This window comes from Dama dama, chromosome 10 (genome assembly GCF_033118175.1).
Source record: "Dama dama isolate Ldn47 chromosome 10, ASM3311817v1, whole genome shotgun sequence".
NCBI classification, from domain to species: domain Eukaryota; kingdom Metazoa; phylum Chordata; class Mammalia; order Artiodactyla; family Cervidae; genus Dama; species Dama dama.
Window position 1 is genome coordinate 32,724,237 of NC_083690.1, and position 22,463 is coordinate 32,746,699.

A 22,463-nucleotide genomic window follows, 5' to 3' on the forward strand; every position below is an offset into this window, starting at 1 on the left:
AGGTCACCAATACAAATGCTAGTTTCATCCAGAAACACCCTTAAAGGTACCCAGATGAGGTTTCATCTGGGCACATAAATTAACCATCACACTCACTCACCACATTAGGGGACCGACTCCTCCTGGTTTTCCTTTGACTTTTCCAGTTTCCATACTGAAAATCCAGTGCCCTGGGAAATTCCTCAGGGCCTGGCAAACCGTATTGCGTGGATTAAGCCTTCTGCCAGTTGATTATATTTGGTTTAAAAATTGGGCTGCGGGGCTACCTTAGTGGCTCAGTAGCGAAGAATCCATCTGCCAGTGCAGGATAACGTGGGTTCCATCCCTGGGTTGGGAAGATCCCACATGCCTGGGAGCAACGAAGCCCATGTGCCACAACTACTGAGGCTGCACTCTAGAGCCCGGAAGCCGCAACTGCCGAGGCCACGTGCTGTAACTACTAAAGCCCGCGTGCCCTAGAGCCCAAGCTCCACAAAAGAAGCCACCACAATGAGAAGCCCGCGCACTGTGGTGAGAGTCTAGCCCCCACTCGCTGCGACTAGAGAAAAGTCTGCACAGCATCAAAGACCCAGCACTGCCAAAAACAAATAAAATCATGCTCAAAACTGTGGCTGCATTAACCACAATCACTTATCGGGACTCTAGTGATTCCACTATGTTAAGCTTTGAGGACACACTGCTCTTTCTTTATCCATCACATGTTACAAAGTGCTTTTTCCGTACCTTGCACCCAGATCTTGTTTTTCTACACACTATTGTCCAAGATAAGGAATCAGAGAAACGGTTGATTTCCCAACTGAGGCAGGGAAAATAAAACAAGATGAGCCCAGAGCAACTTGTGATGCTGGAAACACTTTCTAAGTGTTTTAAAAAGTGGAGCATAAGAACAGATCAGAGGAGCACAGAGGACAATGTGAAGAGCCCCTAATGACCAAACTTTGGACAATTTCAGCAGCAAAATGAAAAACAAAAATCTATTCTAACCCTTGGAATAAATGTCCGTGGATCTATACTCACATGAATGAATGAATCTAATCAAACAAATAAATAAATGGAAATAAATTCTTAGAACATTCTAATCAATGAATAATTTGAGCCTAGTCAAGCTCTTCAGGGATAATCCCACTTAGCTTAGTTTTTTAGTTTTCTTTCTCTCTCTGTCTGTTTCTTTTTTTCTTATTGTATATTCTTCTAAGGATGCTGGAGTTAAGTAGTTGCTTAATTCATGTTCTTGATTTGCTAATACAGAAAATGTAGAGTAGTGAATTTTTTTTGAATTTTAGAGAGAAAAATGCCTTGCTCCTTTCTGGGAAAAATTGCAAAAGGATATTCTAGAAATGGGCTTCCCTGATGACTTAGACGGTAAAGAATCTGCCCCTAATCAGAGAGACCAGGGTTCGATTCCTGGGTCGGGAAGATCCCCTGGAGAAGGGAATGGCTACCCACTCCAGTATTCTTGCCTAGAGAATCCCATGGACAGAGGAGCCTGGCATCAGAGGCTATAGCCTATGGGATTGAAAAGAGTTGGACATGACCCAGCAACTAACACTATTCTAGAAATAGACTACACAAGAGTACTGCACTGGAGTAAATATGTTCTCAGTGAATCACTGAAAATAATAACAACTATAAACATTCAAAGCCCCGCCTGTGTGCCAGAGTTTCTCCTTCTGCTCTGCTGGACCCAGAACCCTGCTTGGCTGGGGGCCAGAGTCCTCCATGGCCTGAGTCAGAGTAGGGGAGGCACAGCTGACTTTCGGCCACATCGTATCGTGAAACCTGGCACCTGCAGCACCCCATTACTTGTGACTTAAGTCCCATAAAATCCCATATCTGATGGTTCTCTCGATTCTGACCACCCCCATCATCTCTCTACTGGGCTCACTCCTGTTTCAGAGTCCAGACTAAGGGTCCACCACACTTAGGACCTTGTATTCCCCATTTCAAGAGCATCCTTCCATGAAGCCATGGCAAAATGCTTTCTCTCACCTTTAGCCAAACAAAATAAAGGACCAGCCATTCACCCTTGTGTATAAGCAGATAAATATAGAGGTAGAGATCAGAGGCCCGGTGAACTTAGTCTCCATTTAGGTTCATCTGAACTGACCCTTTACAAATTGAAATCCTTGGGGGTATTCTTAGTTTGTTTAAGGAGAAAAAATATGTTTCTCGTCTTTTGTTTTATTGGTTATCTCTCTGTGTGTATTTTTCCTTTCTAAAGTCACTGTTTCCTTTTGTTCTTGGGTTTTTTTTTCCATCAAATACATTACCCCCAGCATCCTTTATGACTACACTTTCTGCCCCAGTGGCAACTACAAAGGTTGCTGGTATCTGGATCTGGTCTCTGGTGTCACAGGAGGAGATGAATGAAGACTGCCTGGCAGAGAATTTTGAGTGAGAGACTGAATGGATAAATATATTCAAAACCCAAATCCTTTCAGATGCGATGGGTCAATTTCCCGCAATGTGGTTGAAGTCATACCATTCTGTGCCAAGGGTAGATAGCAGGTGACATTCGATGGCCCCATCACCAAGTGCCAAGCACTGTTCCAAGGAATGGATCATCTCATTGCATAGCTCCCAGGTGTGAGGTACTCTTAGAAGCACTACTTCACAGAAAGGAAAAGTGAAAAATGCAGATGTAAAGTTCCCTGCCCAGTACCATGAGCCAGTAGCAGAGACATCTTCGAAATCACATCATCCGTGCTAGCCAGAGCCCAAGCGTGTGAGTACCACTCAACATGGGGAATTAAGTCTCAGGCAGTTGTTACCTTAAGCCTTGCTCTTTTTCTGTGTATAACCCCCTCCTTAATTAAACCCACGGTAGCCCTCCCTCATCTTTCAAGGGAAAAGAAATCACCTTCCTCCACCCTGCCGAGGAAAAGGGTAATGCCCTGTGTCCAATTTCCTTTTCATTGCAATTTTTATTATGGAAACACAAATGTTCACTGATACCAAAATGAAAACAGGGGAAGTTAATTTTATCATCTTTATCTAATAAAATTCTTAATGGGTTTCTCATCCATTATCATAAATACTTTTATCATTTCTAATTTTTTTTCTCAACTTCACAGTAGTATATCTTGCGTCCAAAAAAATGAAACATATTAAAAAAGACACATACCTTCAGTGTTTAGATCTCTAAAGTATGCTTTGCTTTGGGGGACTGAGCCCCATGTCCTCTGTTTAGACCAGGAATAAGTGTTCTCAAGGTGGGTTTTTGTCTCCAGGTGGCGCAGTGGTAAAGAATCTGCCTGCCAATGCAGGGAACACGGGAGATGGGAGCTCGATCCCAGGGTCAGGAAGATCCCCAGAGGAGGAAATGGCAAACCACTTCAGCATTCTTGCCTGGAGAATCCCATGGACAGAGGAGCCTGGCAGGCTACAATCCACGGGGTCGCAGAGTCTGATGTGACTCAGTGACTAGCACACACATACGGTGGGTTTTATATTTTTAGTACCTGTTTGATGTAGTGAAGATTTGATGGACTGTTTGCCATGAACTGTGTGATATAGGACCAGTCTTTTCAGTTATATGGGCTCTGTCTCCTCATTATTAAATACCATCATCCTTGAGAGTCAGGATTTCAATATGCGAATTTTCAGGAGAGCACAAACATTCGGACCATTGCATGCATTAAGCCACCATACAAATTATTAGGGCTTCCCAATTGGCTCTAGTGGTAAAGAATCTGACTGCCAAAGAAGGAGACGTAAGAGACATGAGTTCAATCTCTGGGTCAAGAAGATCCCCTGGAGGAGGGCAAGGCAGCACACTCCAGTATCCTGGCCTGGAGAATCCCATGGACAGAGGATCCTGGTGGGCTACAGTCCATGGGGTCGCAAAGAGTCGGACATGATTTAGTGATTGAACAACAACAATATATATATATATATATATACACACACACACATATATATACACACACACATTGTATAATAATACAATAATTTATAATAATTATTATAAACTATGTGCAAGTATATAGTATATGCATATATTTAAATATGTATGTATATCACATAATATATATAAAGTAGGACAACAGAGGATGAGTTGGTTGGATGGCATCACCGACTCGATGGACACGAGTTTGAGCAAGCTCCAGGAGTTAGTGATGGACAGGAAGGCCTGGCATGCTGCAGTCCATGGGTTCTGAAAGAGTCAGACACAACTGAGTGACTGAGCTGAACTGAGGTCCGTACTGCATAGAACTCTGTATCCTGCCTTTTTTTACTTAACACGCACTAGTGAGTATGAAAAAGAATATTAAATATTCTTCCAAACCATGTTTAACAGTCACAAAAGATTCACTTCTATGGATGTGCCATGGTGCATTCAATCATTCTCCTCTTGCTGGACGTGTGTGTGTATGTGTGAAGTTGCTTCAGTCACGTCTGACTCTCTGTGACCCCAAGGACTATTGCTTGCCAGGCTCCTCTGTCCATGGGATTCTCCAGGCAAGAATACTGGAGTGGGTTGCCGTGCCCTCCTCCAGGGGATCTTCCCAACTCAGGGATCAAACCTGCATCTCTTATATCTCCTGCATTGATAGGCAGGCTCTTTACCACTCACGCCGCCTGGGAAGTCCTTCACTGAAACCATTTCAAGGCATTGAAATTATTTGACTACCCATGTGTCCCCCTGCTTACACCATGAAGGCCTTGCGGAGAGGGCCCGTGGCTTCCAGGCCCCAGGGCACAGCAAGATACAAGTAATCTGCAGGCTATGGGCACAATTTCCTTCTGCTCCCCCCGGCTCCTACCCAGCACAAACTTGATACTTTAATTTCTTTGAAGCATTCTAATATGGAGTCTTTCTCACATTGGTGCTGTGTTGTTCCCCTTGACAGTTGGGCCACAATGGAAAGAATTCTAAGGTATTTTGAGACCCAAGATAGAAAAAGAACCGTAATTGCCTGTTCTGGCAGCTTACATGCAAAATCAAAAGACCCAGTTGTGCAGGTTTCTTGGAACAAATAACGTTTGCCTTCAGTAACTGTCTAGGGCTCAATACCTTCCTGCGAAGGTTATTATTACTCTTGTGTATTTATCTAAGACTCAGAATTGGTAGGAATCTTTTCACATCTACAAATTAATAGTGGGATGATATCATGGGTTTTGTCTCCCTTTTAAAAATAACTGGAGCTTAAAGTAAATCTCACATTTAGGAAGGAATTCTGGTCTGCTTCCCAGAGAGTTAGATAATAAACTCTCACTTAGGGGGCACGTGATTTACCCACTTGGTGGGTTTTCTAAAGTGCATCTTTAAGGCTGCCTGTTGGAGAGACTCTTTGGGCTTAATTGACCAATTATGGTAAAAATTACAGAATGTTCTAGCCGGGAAGAGCTCTTGGTTGACATGAGGGGATGAGAGCCAGGGTCACACAGATTGTGGCAGTCAGTCGATTGAAACAGAAATGCAATGTCCCGCTCAGAATGTCTGTTATCAGCCCTGATGCCTAGACTGTGTGTTTGGTCATGATTAAGGAGCCACTACTGTAACCCCAGGTCTTAGAGGCAGGTCACTGTCTTATTCAAATTCTTTAATTGCAAGGGACACATAATCACCAGTCACCTGAGAAAAAGGGGACGCGATTACAGGAATGCTGCAGCCATTCTTTCTGGGGTCCCCCTCTCTCTCTGCTGTGCCTCATTGTCCCCATTGGTGGCCCTGCTGAGACCCCTCCCATGGCTGGTGCTGCGGGCACCATGTTGAGGCTGCCCTGGGGAAGCTGGTGGGCACAGTCCCAAGGCTTTCACTATCTGGAGTCCAGTGAAGGGGTCTCTCACGGAAGCCTGTAGCCCTCCCATTTCTTTACCTGGCTCCCTCTTGACCTTATTTGTGGGTTTGACCCTAAGGGAAATGATATGGGTAGCACTGTGCCCCCTCTCCCAAAGAGATGCTGGCTTCCTAACCCCCAGTACGTGTCAGAATGTGACTTCACTTGACAACAGCATCTTAACAGAAGTAATCAAGTTTAAATGAGGTCATGATGGTGGACTGTAATCCAGTATGACCGGCCAGCGTCCTTCTAGAAAGGGGAAGTTTGGACAGAGAGAAAGACATAGACAGGGTGATGATGTAAAGATGCAGAGAGGATGCCATCTATAATCCAGAGAACACTGAGGCTACCAGAAGCCGGGAGAGTGTCCAGGACCAGACTATCCCTCACAGAAAAAAAACAAAAAACCTATTTCTACGGATGGATGGTATCAAGAAAAGTCTAGTAAAACAAGAGCAAAAAGCAAAACATGACAACACATACTCAGCTATGTTTAAAGAAAAGAGACACTGAAGCATTCCCATCACATGAGAAAGGAAGCCGGAAATAAGTCATCCACAAGTTATGCATAGGATTCTTCAGAGCTGCCTCCCAGATACTTTGGCTCTGACTTTACACATGCCAAGCAGCCGTCTGCTTAGTAAGCCAGTCTATCCATCTTCTGGGGAGGACATTCCCTGGGAAACAGACCTGGAAATTCTGGTCCTTCCCTGGCCAGAGAATAGACTGTCACTCAGACTTATACATCAGGCTCTTGTGAGTTTAATCCATGTGAATCAGTTCTCCTAAGACTCACATGTCTCCCTGTGACCTGAAACAACTAGGGAGAAGAACCAAAGCTAAGAACTAGACTCTGAACAGTGGTAACCACAACACATACTACTGTAGGTCAGACCCTTCTGATTCTTTTCTGGCCCCCTTGTCCCTATCTCACATTGCCAGCAGGAATCTGCAGGGATATTAGAACCGGAAGCAGTCCAACGTTGGAGAAAGAGAATTACTTTGAGAGAAAGAGAATTACTTTTACATAGACAGATGTAGCTTAAGTTCTGTCGTACCACTTACTTCACAAGTAATTCTGAGCAAGTTGCTTAACCTCTGTGGCTTCCATCTTCTCGTCTTTGAAATGGGAATATTAAAATTATGGCACAGGGTTGGAAAAAAGAAGGCATTGCACAAAGCGCAGAGCACAGAACGCATATGTAACAGATGACAGCTTCCTGCCCCAGCTTGTAGATGGTCCTGAGTTTGGACAAATATATGGCTCACTCTGTTCAGTTATCTCCTCTTACCAGTAGCTGATGGTTGTTCAGGGAATGAAAATTAATTTTTACATTAGCCCAAGCAAAACATAATTAGGAAGTCAAATCTGTTGCTGTAGCAGCCACAACAGTAAAAAAAAAAAAAAAAGACTATGCATCATAGATAATGGTGTACTTAGCAGCTTGGAGTGTCCGTGTATCCCATCCCTCACCCAGATGGCTAAATTGATGGAGATTTCATGGCACAAAGGAAAAAGCCCTAGACTTGGAATTTAAAAACCTTCATTTTGGTCCTGCTTCTTGTCATCTTGCCAGGGACCTTGAGTATATCACCTCTTTCTCTGTGCTTCCCTTTCCTACTCTTAAAATGGCAGCACTCCCAAGTCGACCCAAAGATGTGATTATCCTAGGAGTCAGAGGAGCTTGGAAGGATGGAGGGGGCTGGGAAGATGGATATTCTCAAGGTCCATAGCTTTTCAGCCGTCTGTTCCTGCCTGCCCTCCCCCACTACCTTCTCCCTGTAGCAGCAGAATGATCACTTAAAAATGTAGACCCTTCATCTCTCCGCTCATTCAAACCCCTGTGCTTATAGGACCAAGTCCCAGGGGCCCTCTGCATGTGGTCAGTTTCCACCTTTGTTCACTGGGCACTCATCTCTCTGTGAAGCCCCATCCCTGCTTTCCCCTCCGCCAATGAATTTTCTTTCTAGTTCCTCCTCATTTGCCACATCTCCGTAGAGTTTCACTGTCCCAGGGAAGACTTCCATGACACTCTGATCATGGACTTTCATAGAATAACTCACATTGATGACTAAATAAGTCCTGTGAAGTGACTTGCTCCATGTGTATTACCCCTACAAGATGGTATGCTCAGAAAGGAACAAATGACTGAATGCATAGCTGGCTGTATCAGTGAATGGCGGGATGGATGGATGGATGGATGGAGAGAGGGAGGGATGAATAGATGAATAAGTGAATGGATGATGGATGGAAGAATAGATAGCTGTGACACTGTCTAGGTGGTCCCCATCCTAACTCTGCTTCTTTAAGACAAACTTTTACGCTAGTCTACCATACACTTGACATCAAATGAATGGGAGATGCAGAAACATGATACTGTCCAAGTAACTGCCCAGGACCCTTCTTCCTTCCTTGCCCATTCTTTCTACTTCCCTCCTTGTCCTCACTGGGTCCTCATCACTGGCTCCCTCTCACTGGCTGGTAGTAACCTGCCCGCTTTGATTGATGCCCTTGTCTCTTGCTCTTTCCTTTCATCCCCAGTGATGCGGAAAGGTTAGACCTGGACCTCCTTCCTCTACCAAGACTTTTGTGATCTCACTGTTGACTATCTGGAACTCCCAACTCCCAGCTCCCGGCCAACCCCCGAGACCTTCCCAGGCTCCAGTGCTCCTGCCTCTGAACACACACACAGCACAGACTCACATCCCCCCTGCTTGTCCTCAGGTCCAGCTCGAAGTGTGTGAAGTCGTGGACAGCCCCTGACATTTTCACAGAAGCATCCTTGGCCAGACAACCTGCCTGACATATAATAGGCACTGGGTATTTATTTACTGAATGAATGAATGAATACCTCTGGGTGAAGGTGGTGGCGGGGTTGGGGGGGGGGGTGGGGAGCAATGGTTATTGAAGCCAGGGAGTCAAGGGCCAGTGGAGCCTGTGTCCCCAAGTGCTTTCAATATCTGGAGGGCTGGAGATAATTAAATGGAAACCATCTATTCAACTGTTCACCATGACAACTGCCCTTGATTGATGAGCCCTGAGGAATAGCCTGGAAAGATTTCAATCTATCTAAGAGGATCACTACCAACCAGGGATTTTTTTCTGAGCTGATTTTTCTAAGATCTGCAGATAATGTTGTCACTAGATTTGACGGAATGACAATTTTCAATTCATCCCCCTAGTACCTCACAGTTTTATCTGGCAGCCTGCATGCTGGCTAAATGGCATTTTAGTGTTAACGCGATGGCATCGCAAACCTGTGTATCTCTTTCTTCTCATCTCCTTTAAGGACATCTCTTTAAGGGAACAATGCATAAGAAAACCTCTGATCTTCCCATGAAAATATTTGGGATGGGGAATGGCCTAATGGCACAGTGTTATTATGAAAAATTCAGCAATGCACTTAAAGAATGGGTAGGCATCTTGCTATTTGCTGAACACCATCCACAATACATTTTGTTAGGTTGGTTTACAGGCCACATTTGACCACAAGATAGATCAAGATGCTCTGAGCAGAGCCCAATCCCTCATCCCACACACCATCCCAATTGGCCCATGTCTCACCAGTTGGGAGTTACTGCTCTTGCTTAACATTTTCAAGTTCAGGAGTCAAAACTGAAAGTCCCTCTCGGGTACAGCTCAAGGAACTCATTCCTGCGGGCTTCCTGAGTGTGCCTGACTGTTGGCAGTGCTTAGGCACTTGTAACTGAGCCTCCTGGGTCATTTGTGCTTTCTCTCCTACCGTCCTAGAACATGCGGTACAAATTCAGGGATGCTGGGGTCTTAAGACTCCCACCCGTGAGGGCACCCATTCTCTGGATGCTGTGAGAGGCTGTCTCCCTCCCAAGAGGAGAATGAGAACGTAAGGGTGAACCAGACTTTACAAGGAGACCCATGAGGGAGACCTGTGTGTATGCCCGAGGGATTCCATAACCATTTCCCATCCAAAGTCCTGTAACATCGCCCCGCGTCATGACACCTCTGCCTCGGGGAATTCCCTGGGGGTCCAGTGGCTAGGATTCCATGCTTTCACTGCAGGGGGCACAGGTTCAATCCCTGGTCGGGGAAACTAAGACCCTACAAGCCACACAGTGTGACCCAAGAAAGAAACAACCACAACAAAGACAGACACATCTTCCTTGACAAATGCACCTCCCAGCCCATCCGCAGCCCCAAGCGCCATCCCAGGGCCTCACTCTTCCAGAGCCAGGACTTCGCAGACTGTTAAGATCGCCTGTATCAACTAAAACTCCTGTGGCTGCTGCTGTTACTCTCCAGTCATCTCACTGCATGCCAGGAGGATGTCAAGTCCAAACTCCTAACTACATATGAAGTTAAACTCTTCTCCGCCCAGCGGCTATCTAGTTGCTGGATGAAAAAGCAGCGGGAGAGGGTGGCGGCGGGTGAGTTCTTCTCAGGTTCCATCAAGTGATGCTATCTTCCCTCGGCCATCCACAGGCTGCTTCTGGCTCCGCCCCTCGGGGAACCAGGAGAGAGCCGGGGCAGGACAGGTCAGGGCCCCCAGCTACCTGTTGGTCTCCTGCGTCCAGAAGCAGGCTTGTACAGGCTCTCCTTGCTCAACGGACGACAGAGGATGAGACGGTTGGATGGCATCATCGACTCCATGGACGTGAGTTTGAGCAAGCTCTGGGATTTGGTGATGGACGTGATTTGCAGCCTGGTGTGCTGCAGTCCACGGGGTTGCAGAGTCAGACATGACTTAGCAACTGAACAACAACGACTAACTCAAGGATCATTCTGCGGGTCCCTTGCTCCACCCAGCACCCCACCTGATTCTGCTCCCTTAGCTGGGCAGGATCCGAGTGAGCAGCCCGCCTTCCTCTAGCGTCTTTCTGCTGAAATCGCCTGTTTAACCTAGGAGACTGCCTCCTGGCGGCTTCCACTGTTCCCAGGAAACATGCGTCTTTGCCCCGAATCAGAGCAGGTGTGCCCGCTCCCAGTGTGGTCACTTCCCTTCACTCTCAGCCATCTGAGACACTGCGCTCCAGGACACCTGTAAGGGACCTACTGTGTGGCCTCCTTGAAACCCCTCTCAATAAACACCCCGCCCTTTCTCGATGGAACTGGGGGGGCAGGACCCACAATCACCAACCTGTCCTGACCTTTCCACGTCCATCCCGTGAGATTCCCCATGAGGCCACTGGGCTAACAGACCCTAGAACTGTTGTCAGCCACCTTTGGGCTTTGAGTTCATTCTTGTTTTTAATTGTTTATTTAATTATTCATATTTTGGCTGCACTGGGCCTTTGTTGTTATCTCCAGTTTCGACAAGCGGCGGCTCCTCTCTAGCTGCGGTGCACGGGCTTCGCGTTGGGTGGCTTCTCTTGTTGCGGAGCACGGGTTCTAGAGCACAGGCTCAGTACTCGTGGCGCATGGGCTTAATTGTCTCTCAGCATGTGAGATCTTCCCAGACCAGGGATTGAACCCATGTCCCCTGCATTGGCAGGTGATTCTTAACCACTGGACCACCAGGGAAGTCCTGAGAACACTCCTAAGCTGTCTAGAGCCTCATTTGGGAATGTTAAATGCTGGTCCCCTATTGTTTCATTCTCTGCCTTTCGGGGCTTCAGCTAAAACTGAACTACAAACAGTCCCATTTTGATATTCTATGACACACAGAAGCAGAATAACTTACAAAAACACTCAAGAAAATATTTACAAATGTGTACTAACTTACACAAATACAAAGCAATAAACCCCAAAGGACTTTACTACTAAATACTAAGGCTGAACATCTGCATTCCCATTACCTAGCAATTTCACTCCAGGGTATACACCCCCAAAGAAACTTGCATGCATTCCTGAAAAACACTCCAAACAACGTTTGCACTTCAATGACTCATTATAGTCTCAAACTGGAAAGTATGACAAAGAGCAAAAATGATAGTAGGAGAAAATAATATATGGTAGTTCACTCATCCACAGGGGCACAGTGCAGCAAAGAAGATGAACAAACGACAGCCACACACAGACTAGGCTGAACTGTGTCAGGCTGAACAAAGAGAAGGTTTAGCATCCTTAACAGATGCACGGGTAAAGAAGATATGGTACATATAGACAATGGACTATTACTCGGCCATAAAAAAGAATGAAATCATGCCACCTGCAGCAACGTGGATGGACGTAGAGATTATCATACTAAGTGAAGTAAGTCAGACAGAGAAAGACAAATACCATATGATATCACTTAGATGTGGAATCTAAAAAAAAAAAAACAACACAAATGCATTTATCTATAAAACAGAGAGAGAATCACAGACATAGAAAACAAGCTTATAGTTACCAAAGGGCAAAGTGGGGGAGGGATAAATTTGGGATTAACAGATACATACTACTATATATAAAATAGATACTCAAAAGACCTACTGTATAGCACAGGGAACTATATTCAATGCCTTGTAGCCTTGTAATAACCTATAGTGGAAAAGAAGCTGAAAAAGAATATATACATAGGGGACTTCCCTGGTGGCCCAGTGGCCTTTCAATGCATGGGGTGCAGGTTCGATCCCTGGTTGGGGAGCTAAGCTCCACATGCCTCTTGGCCAAAAATCCAAAACATAAAACATAAGCAATATTGTAGCAAATTCAGTAAAGACTATAAAAGTGATCCACATTAAAAAAAATCTTAAAAAAAAGAACACAGACCCACATATATATGTAAAACTGAACCACTTGGCTGTACATCTGAGATTAATACAACATTGTAAATCAACTATATTTTTTTTGAAAAGTCTGGGATGAGGACATCCTATGCAGTTCCACCTAGTGATCAGTTGCACGAGTGTTCAGTTGCTCAGTTGTGTCCAACTCTTTGCGGCCCCATAGACTGTATCCCAACAGGCTTCTCTGTCCATGGGATTTTCCAGGCAAGAATACTGGAGTGCATTGCCTGTTCCTACTCCAGGGGATCCTCCCAACCCAGAGACTGATCCCATGTCTCTTTCCCCTCCTGCATTGGCAGGCCAATGGATTCTCTACCACTACCGCAACCTGGGAAGCTTCGGTTCCACCTATAAAAAGCTCAAAAATATGCAAAACTGATACGTGGTATTAGAAACCATAGCAGAAGTAGTGACCGAGAAAAGTTATGACCGGGACCTCAAGGATTCTGCTTTGATATGAGAGCGTAGTGTTTGCTCTGTGAGACCACGTCACAGCCCACAGGCTTAACCTGTACCTACCAACATACGCATGTTGCCAATAAACAAACGAATTACTTAGGAGAATGAGTCAGCGCCAGGCAGGGCACATTACTAGGCACCTTGAGAAACGAATGACCACAACCAAGCTGAGCAAGAGGCTGGCAGCCCAGCCAGGGCCTTTGAGGGGGCTGCTCTGTGCCCTCTGCCCCTCGGCCCCTGGTTCCTGCAGAGCCCCACCCCGCGTGACACCCTGAGTCCTCCCCTCCATCTTTCCCATCACAGCATCTGGTCACCATGGCCATCTTCTTCCACCTTCTTAGATGGCAATAGCTTTGGTTCTTCTGTAGGGTGATAACGACGAAAGAGAGTGGGATTTTTCTTTGAAGACTATACTCCAGAGCAGTTTTAGGTGCCCAGCAAAATTGAGAAGAAGGTAGAGAGATTTCCCAAACATCCTCTTGTTTCCACTCATGACTATCCTCCCCCATTATCAAAATCTCTCACCAGTTTGATGTGGACAATTTTTAAAGTCTTTATTGAATCTGTTACACTATTGCTTCTGTTTGATGTTTTGGTTTTTTTGGCCACAAGGCATGTGGGATCTTATCTCCCTGACCAGGGATCAAACTCACCACCCCTGCGTTGGAAGGGGAAGTCTTAACTACTGGACCACCAGGGAAGTCCCTACATTTGTTACACTCAATGGACCTGCATTACCAAAGTTCATAGTTTACATTATCATTGTTTCTCGGAGTTGCACATTCTATGGATGTGGACAAATATGGCTTCCCTGGTGTCTCAGTGGTAAAGAATCTGCCTGCCAATGCAGGAGATGCGGGTTCAATCCTTCCGGAAGATCCCACAGAGAAGGGATTGGCAACCCTCTCCAGTATTCTTGCCTGGGAAATTCCATGGACAGAGGAGCCTGGCAGGCTACAGTCCATGGGTTCACAAGAAAGTCAGATACAACTTAGCAACTAAGCAACAGTATCAAACCATTATGGTATCATTTAGGATATATTCACTGCCTTAAAAATTCTCTGTGTTCAGTTTATTCATCCCTCCCTTCCCTTTAATGCCTGGCAACCATTGATCTTTTTACTGATGCTATTGTTTTGCCTCTTCTAGAACATCAAATAGCCGGAATCATATAGCATATAGTCTTTTCAGACTGGCTTCTTTCACTTAGTAAAATGCATTTAAGTTTCCTCCATTTCTCTTCCTGGTTTGAAGGCTCATTCCTTTTTAGCACTGAATTACATTCCGTTGTCTGGAGGGACCACAGTCTATTTAACTCTTCACCGACCAAAAGACATCTTGGTTGCCTCCAAATTTGAGTGATTAAGAATACAAAGTTGCTTTAAACATCTTCACAAGTTTTTATATGGGGAGCATGGGATTTTAAAACAGAGTATCTCACTTGTAGGCCCAGTTTGTCCACGCGCTGGCTTGGTTTCTTGAGAGGGTTGTAGCTTCATTTTCTTTTTCTGCCAAATGGGTGTAAGAAGGCATACTGCATAAGAGACATAAACAGTTAAGGGCTCAGAAAGCATTCTGTAAGTTATACAGTGACAGGCACATTCTAGTTCACAATGAACAGTCTTCACTTCGAGATGGAGAGTTGGATCTGGCAAGTGGACGGAGGTGGTCTCTGGTCACCCATCCATGTCATCTATGCAGTGGCAGAGGGGACCTGAAAGCCCCTGACAGCTCACCTTTCTCATCTCTAGGCATGGTCCCAGCTCCTCCAGCCTGTCTTCACTCCAGGGCTTCTCAGCCCCTTGTCTCTACCTTCCACGAGACATGGGGCAATGCGGGGAAATGGCTTGCCACCACCACTCCCTACAGGAAGGAAGGCAGGGCTGCTCTCTCTCCTGCAGCCCCTATGCTTTTTTCGACTGATGATTAATAGAGTTCACTCTCAGCAGAGTCAAGCCCACGGAACAGTAGATAAATAACAGGCAGAGTTTAAGAAGATGCATGTTCTTTGAGTTAATAATTCTAACAGCCAGAGAAACGCTGTGGTTCTCATGGTAACAGCGACCTGCGATTTGGTCTGTAATGGGAAAGCCTCAGCCTAATGTGTCCAGGCAGCTACCCTACAGAAACTTCTTTCTTTCCCTTAATTGGAACATTTTTAATGAAGTGATGATATGATGCAATTTGGAGAAACAATGTCAAGCAGACTAATTGGTTCTAAATATGTCAATGAAACGCATCTTTGTAAACGTTCTCTAAGATGATGTGAAGGGTGTATGGTATTTGGTTTAAGCTCTCATTGCTTCAGAGCTTTCATATAAACCTGTGCTCCTTGCAGAAACATTTTCTAAGACTATATCTGCTGTTTGCGCCTGAATTCCCAGGCAATTTCAGGTGATGATCAGGATTTAGGAAGTTCCTTTGCTGACAGCTATTTTAATGTCTGGGGTGAAATTTAAGGGGCTTCCTGGGTGGTGCTAGTGGTAAAGAACCCGCCTGCCAACGCAGGAGACATAAGAGACACAGGTTCAACCCCTGGGTCGGGAAGATCCCCTGGAGGAGGGCACAGCAACCTACCCCAGTATTCTTGCCTGGAGAATCCCACGGACAGAGGAACCTGGCGGGTTACAGTTCACAGGGTCGCAAAGAGTCGGACACTACTGAAGCAACTTAGCACGCACACACGTGGAATTTGAGAGGTGGGACAGAAACTATCACCCTTATTCTAGAACTAGGGATGCAAAAGTCTGTTCTTGAAGGAGTCTTGCTTATTTCCTAGATATAAAAAAAGCCAAACAAAGACAATCCTAAGGGTTGAAAATGTCTGGAGAGCTGCCTTTTGGAGATAATCAGTGGGCCACTCAGCCCCTTGACTCTTGTCAGCTGCTGCCTACTCAATAGGCTTCTGGACTATAAGGAAATGTGGGGAGGTTTCCTGTATTTGCACCTGTCACTTCCCTCCAAATGTTCACAGCATGTCAAGCACTTCCCTTCCTGGAGTGATCAAGCTGCCCTTTGATCAAGCAGCAAACATCTTCCTCTGTTGTCTCTCTGCTCCTCTTTTCAGGCATTTGACACCGCCTGCGCTGAGCCCGTTATCTGACTCACAGCTGGTTGGAAGCTGCATCAGATCACACACACACACACACCCCCACACATCACAGTGTTTTTTTTTTTCCCACCGACTGCAATGAGCCCCTGTGACTTTGGCATCCACCACGGTCATGATCAGTACCAGATTCTAGACATGAGTTATGTATGATAGGAAAGGTCATGAAGGGGGAGACTGCAAGCGAAGCCATGGAGACTCAGCAGTTCTTGTTATACCGACACGTTTTCCTTGTGACTCCGTGTGTGTTACCACGGACGGCACGCTTGAAAGGCAAGGGTGCAGGAACTCCTGGAAAGCAAAGCCCAATCTCTGCCCCTACACACACACGCAGCCTCCCACTTAATAACTCAGCTGTGAGTCAAACCTGATCCGTGGGTACAAAGCTTTACAAAAGGTGTTAAATCACGAAGAACAAGGAACAGAAGAGAATCATTGGAAGCTGAAAGCCTGGTTTATGATACAGTTTGCTCCCTAAGCCTCTCAAGTCCTCCCCATTCTTGAAAAATCTCAGAAAATCCCAGTGAAAGTGAAAGTCCCTCAATTGTGTCTGACTCTTTGTCACCCCATGGACTATACATGGACTGTTCTCCAGGCCAGAATACTAGAGTGGGTAGTCTTTCCCTTCTCCAAGGGATCTTCCCAACCCAGGGATCGAATTCAGGTCTTCCACATTGTGGGCAGATTCTTTACCAGCTGAGCCACAAGAGAAGCCAGAAAATCCCAGAAAGAAACTAAAGCCCAGACACTTTTACACTCCTGCCTTCTTCACCCCTCTTCTCATTGGTTCTCACCACCTCGTCCGTATGGATGCAGTCATGTATGGATATGAGAGTTGGACCATGAAGAAGGCTGAGCACCAAAGAATTGATACTTTCTAATTGTGGTGCTGGAGAAGACTCCTGAGAGTCCCTTGGACTGCCAGGAGATCAAACTAGTCAATCCTAAAGGAAATCAACCCCGAATATTCATCAGAAGGACTGATGCTGAAGCTGAAGCTCCAATACTTAGGCCAACTGATGCGAAGAGCCGACTCATTAGTAAAGACCCTGATGCTGGGAAAGATTGAAGGCGGGAGGAGAAGGGGACGACAAAGGATGAGATGGTTGGATGGCATCACTGACTCGATGGACATGAATTTGAGCACACTCCAGGAGATAGGGAAGGACAGGGAAACCTAGCGTGCTGCAGTTCATGGGGTCGCAAAGAGTCAGATATGACTTCGCACCTGAGTAACAACAACCCTGTCTGGAGGGGAAACCTCACACGCACCGTCCATCCCATTTCCCCACAGCTGAAGCACAAGCTGAACCTCAGACCAGGAGGCCTGCAGTCCCCAGCCTTCTCCAGCTGATGCCCAGCTCCATGTCTGCTTGGGGAGTGCAGACAGCTTTCAGACACCCACGGAAAGTCATTTTTAAAAAAGATAAAAAATCCAGATTGACAATTAAAAGACCAAGTCACAACCCATGAAAAAGCTAAATCAACATGACTTGAGGGCCTCTGCTGTACTGCTTCATCCACAAGAATATATTCTTCCTGTGGCAACCCCAGAGTGTAAAAGAGTGTAAATATTCAAGAAGAACTAGGCTTAAACAATTGGATGAGAAGTGACATTCTTTCCAGTGTAAGCGTATACTATGTATACCTATATTGGAGTTCCATCCATAATTTGGGGGCTAACAAACCAATAATTCTAAGTTCCTAGTGCTAGTTGATCTTCTAAAATCATTATATGATTTAGTTACCATCCATCACCATATAAAGAAGGAGAAGGAATAAATAAACAAACAAATAAAATGGTCACTTGTCACAGACCCTACAAGCAAGCGGGATAAAGACCCTGAGCCCTGCAAAGGCAGACCTCTTCTCGTCTCAGACCGCTCACCTCCCCTCTCTGTCTTCCCGGCTAAAACTCCAGGCCCCACTGGATTCTCCAAAGTATTTGGCCCATTAGGCCATCCACTCATGTCAGGCTCTTGCTCTTTGACGGTTCTGTCAAATCTTTTGCAGACGTAATTGGTTATAGTTTCCATGTCCTCAGAGCTGCTAAGCTAGCAGTTTAATTTATCCTAATTCAGAACCTAATTGTCTTGCACTGCTGGCTAATTAAATGTTCAAAGAGGTGATAAATTAGGCAGGTTGATCATTACAGCACAAGTAATTAGCCAGTTGATCTGAAGCCAGCCAGGTTTTCAGGACAGGCCTGAGAGGGGGGCTACATGGAGCGGCCAGGCCCTTGGGTCACACTGAATTGCAACAAGGAGGGTCAGTGGTAAAGTCTCAGCCCTGCCACCTTGACCATGGATAGGGGTCTTGCCTTTCAAGGCTAAGAAGTTGCCAACATCTTGGGTTGGCCAAAGTTCAAATTAAGCCAGTTGGGCCACCAGCGGGGCCCCGTGAGCATGTCAGCATCCACTGAGGTGTGGCTGGGGCAGGACAGGGATGCCTTCCCTGGGGTGTTCACTCACCAGAGGCAGGTGGGGTTGGCTGAAAACCAGAAGCAGATTTCTAGGCAAAGGCTGGGTCACATGCTTGAAGGAAAACCCAACAAGCCTGGCCCAAGACTTCAGTCTCGTGTGTTTGCCGAAAACGGCATGACTAAACTAAACAGGAGTGACCAGACTGAGACGGGCTGGACTGCCCCAGGCTGGGCTGGGCCACAGTCGGCAGGTTTGCAGAGGCGGGAGTGGCCTCTAGGATGATCCCAGGAGGGACCTCTGGGACACGTGGTGACAAAATATTGGTTTCCCTGGGCTGCATGGTCAAGGGGTGACCTGATGTCCTCCATCGTGGCTGGTTTGCGGGACAGACTATCTTGACCTTAGCAAAGCCCTCACAGGGGCCTGAGGAGTAAGCGGGGAAGGTTCTAGTCTTCCTGACAACAACAAAACTAGAGTCAATGGGACTTCCCTGGTGGGCCAGTAGTTAGGACTTCCAATGCAGGCGGCTCTGGTTCAGTCCCTGGGCAGGAAGCTAAGATCCCACATGCTGCACTGCACCGCCAAAAACAAAAAAACGGCAATGAAGCCAGAAAGGATGCTGCCCTGACCTGCCAGGAAGACAGCAACTGCCAATGCTAGAATGATCCAGAATGTGTAGCCCTGTGGGTACATCAGCCACAGGTGGCTTCCTCTCACGGGTGCTCAGAGTGGCCCAGGGTGTCAGGGGCGGAGCTGAAGTAAGGCAGAAGCCCCCTTCCATGCCTCCATGCAGGTCCTTTTCGTTCATATCTCCCCATTTCTTCACCTGTCTCCCCCTCCCAGGATGCCCTTCTCCTCCCTCCCACACTCCCTGTCACTCAGAACCCCCAGGTCTCCAGAAAACTCCATCCAACACACACACCTCCATTCAATATTCATGAGCAGATCACAGGAAAGCACCACACTGGGCTTGTTTAAAAAAAAAAAAAAAAAATAGCTGCCTGGCCAGTTGCAGTAGCATCACAGAAGTATATTTATATACTAAATATAAAGAAGCCAGGACCTCACCCCAGGATATTCTGGGTGAAGCATCCTTGTTTGTGATAAGCTCCCGGGCATTTCTGAAATGGGCCAGTTTCCGGAGCCTCTTCTCTCCTGGGGACTGACACGCAGCGCAAGGCTTCCAGGGTTTGCTCTGGGTTGAGGGGCAGCCAGCGCCACAGCCCGCCTCCTGTTCAACAGAACGGAGTCCCTTTCAAACTCCCAAGCAATTCCACAAGGCTGGGGTCTTCGGGCCCACCCCGCCAGCAGGCGGGGCCTTCTTCCGCCACGACCTCCCCGGATGAGCCTCTTTGATTGGCACTGAGCCTGGAGATTCAAAGATCACGCGCAGAGGATCAGAGGAACTCAAAACGAAGGCATCAGCGCTTTTATCGTCACCTCTTTTGAGATCATTTTATCGGCTGGTCTGTTCCGGTCCACAGTCCCCAAGAGAAACGTATTTATTGATTTCCACCTTCTGATACTTAGAGGAAGTGGACCACAGAACAGCCCTCCAAGAGGGGTGATGTGACTTCTAAGCTTATGATAAGTGAAAGTGAAGTCGCTCAGTCCTGTCCGATTCTTTGCAACCCCATGGACTGTAGCCTACCAGGTCCCTCCGTCCTTGGAATTTTCCAGACAAGAGTACTGGAGTGTATTGCCATTTCCTTCTCCAGGGGATATTCCCGACCCAGGGATGGAACCCGAGTCTCCTGCATTGCAGGCAGATGCTTTACCCTCTGAGCCACCAGCGAAGATGTGAAGACCTACCATAAGCTGGGTGTTAGAGCCGTGTTGGTACCCCTGACCTATAGCACCTGTGGGGACCCCTGGAGTTGCTGGGTCCCCTCCTCCAGGGGGGCGCTCAGGAGCTACAAAAGGAAACGGGATGGTCTCCCTGGTGGCTGGGCTTCCCGGATAGCTCAGCCTGTAAAGAATCCACCGGCAACGCAGGAGACCCCAGTTCGATTCCTGGATCGGGAAGATCCCCTGCAGAAGGGATAGGCTACCCACTCCAGTATTCTTGGGCTTCCCTGATGGCTCAGCTGGTAAAGAATCTGCCTGCAATGTGGGCAGGAGCCCTGGGTTCGATCCCTGGGTTGAGAAGATCCCCTGGAGAAGGGAACGGCTATCCACTCCAGTATTCTGGCCTGGAGGATTCTGTGGAGTTGATAGTCCAAGGGATTGCAAAGAGACGGACATGACTGAGCGACTTTCACCTTCCCCTGGTGGCTGTGCAGCAGCTGGACCTGGCAAGGCTGACAAAGCACACATCTCTGAGGCCACACTCCTCTCCTTGTGGGTTCTCAGAACTCAGGAGTCGCAGAGCCCCATCCTGGAATGTCCTATCTTGGCAGGCAGGCCAACACTCCCTGGTATGCTGCTTGACTGGCCAGACCCACGGCCCATGCTTGAATGTGTTCCATGGCCCAGCCAATCCTGGTGGCTAGAATTCCATCACTGGGAATATTTCCCCAACTGTAGGTGTTGCCTTCAATAGCCATCCATATTAGTGACGTTATGACAGTTTACCCAATGGTTTATACCCGTTATCTCCTAGACGACTCTTAAAAACATTTGATGGTAGATACCACAAAATCTTGGGGTTTCCCTGGTGGCTCAGACAATAAAGAATCCGCCTGTAATGTGGGAGACCTGGGTTTGATCGCTGGGTTTGGAAGATCCCCTGCAGGAGGGCATAGCAACCCACTTAAGTATGCTGAAAAATCCTATGAACAGAGGAGCCTGGCCGGCTATAGTCCATTGGGTCACAAAGAGACATGACTGAGCGACTAAGCACAGCATAAAATCTTACATTTTCCCGATGAAAAAACCGAGTTGGCAAAGCAACAGCATGACTCATCACTCAGTGTTTGTAAGTAGCAGAAACCAGATGCTGCTGAGTAACAAATAACCCTAACCCTTAGCTGGAGAAAGCAATGACTATCAGTCTGTTACTATCTGTCATGGTTCTGGGAACAGACTGGGCTCAGCTGAGTGGTTCTCACTTGGAACCTCCCTTAGGATGGCAGTCAGACTATAACCAGGCTGCATCATCTGAAAGCTGCCTCACTCCCAAGTCAGGTCCCTAAAGTTGGGAAGACCCAGAGCTGGGGAAAGACAGGGTTCCTTATCTCTGTCCTGTCTGTTGCTGTCTCTGTCTCATTGCTTTGCATGGTCTGTCCATCATGGAAGCTTCAGAGTGGCCCAGCCTCTTACCTAACAGCCCAGGACTTCAGAGCAAGTACCACAAGAAGACAGAGCACAAGATGCCTAAACCTTGACCTTCTCTAACTCAGCCTTTGAAATCAACCAGCATCCCTTCTGCCACATTCTATTCACAGAGGCAACCAGAAACGCCTGCTCACTTTCAAGGGGAAGAGACATAACCTTCTCCTCTTGATAGGAAGCACGTCTTTGAATTTGCAGACGTGTTTTCAAACCACCACACCAAGTCTCTTGATCCCAGATGTCAAGATATTCTGCTGGGTTACTTCCCCCCGAGTTAATGCTTCAGAGACCTTCATGTGGACGCCTTACTGTGCCTTCATTCTATCAGCGGAGCTCTTACGGAGAGAGGGCTTGTTCTCTCCCTCTTTGAGGAGGTTCAGGACAGTTGAGCAAGGAGAAAAAGCAGCTGGAAGGCACTGGAGTTTGGGTGGAGGTTTAAAAAAGTGACAGAATGATAGAAAGATGATTGATTGGGGCCCAAGAAGAAATAGCCAATGACCTCTCCACTTCCTCCTTCATTTTTCCTTCTCTCTGCTCCAATGTTACCCAATGTCCAAAGCAGGAGGAGGGCAGGATTTCGTAGGTACGCCAGGCTCCACCTCACTTCACAGTTCCTGGCCAGCCATGCACAAAGCTTTGGCTTTGTTTTGACTGGTTGAAACAGCTATACAGTAAAGATTTAAATAGATACCAGCTTTACAAATCATCAGTGAAATCAGTGCAGCTGGT

The 22,463-nt window shown here is 46.8% G+C and overlaps 1 long non-coding RNA gene across 2 annotated transcripts in view; it reads right to left on the reverse strand.

Moving 5' to 3' along the window:
• LOC133063693 (uncharacterized) overlaps nucleotides 1–22,463 on the reverse strand; it is a 454,338-nt gene that overhangs the window by 58,969 nt on the left and 372,906 nt on the right. Inside the window, exon 8 of one of the 2 annotated variants that reach the window (XR_009694471.1) lies at nucleotides 14,395–14,463. The exons of the other annotated variant lie outside the window; for it this stretch is intronic. This is a non-coding gene — a long non-coding RNA (uncharacterized LOC133063693). Of the gene's footprint in view, nucleotides 1–14,394; nucleotides 14,464–22,463 lie in introns of those variants that run through there. 2 annotated transcript variants of the gene reach the window in all.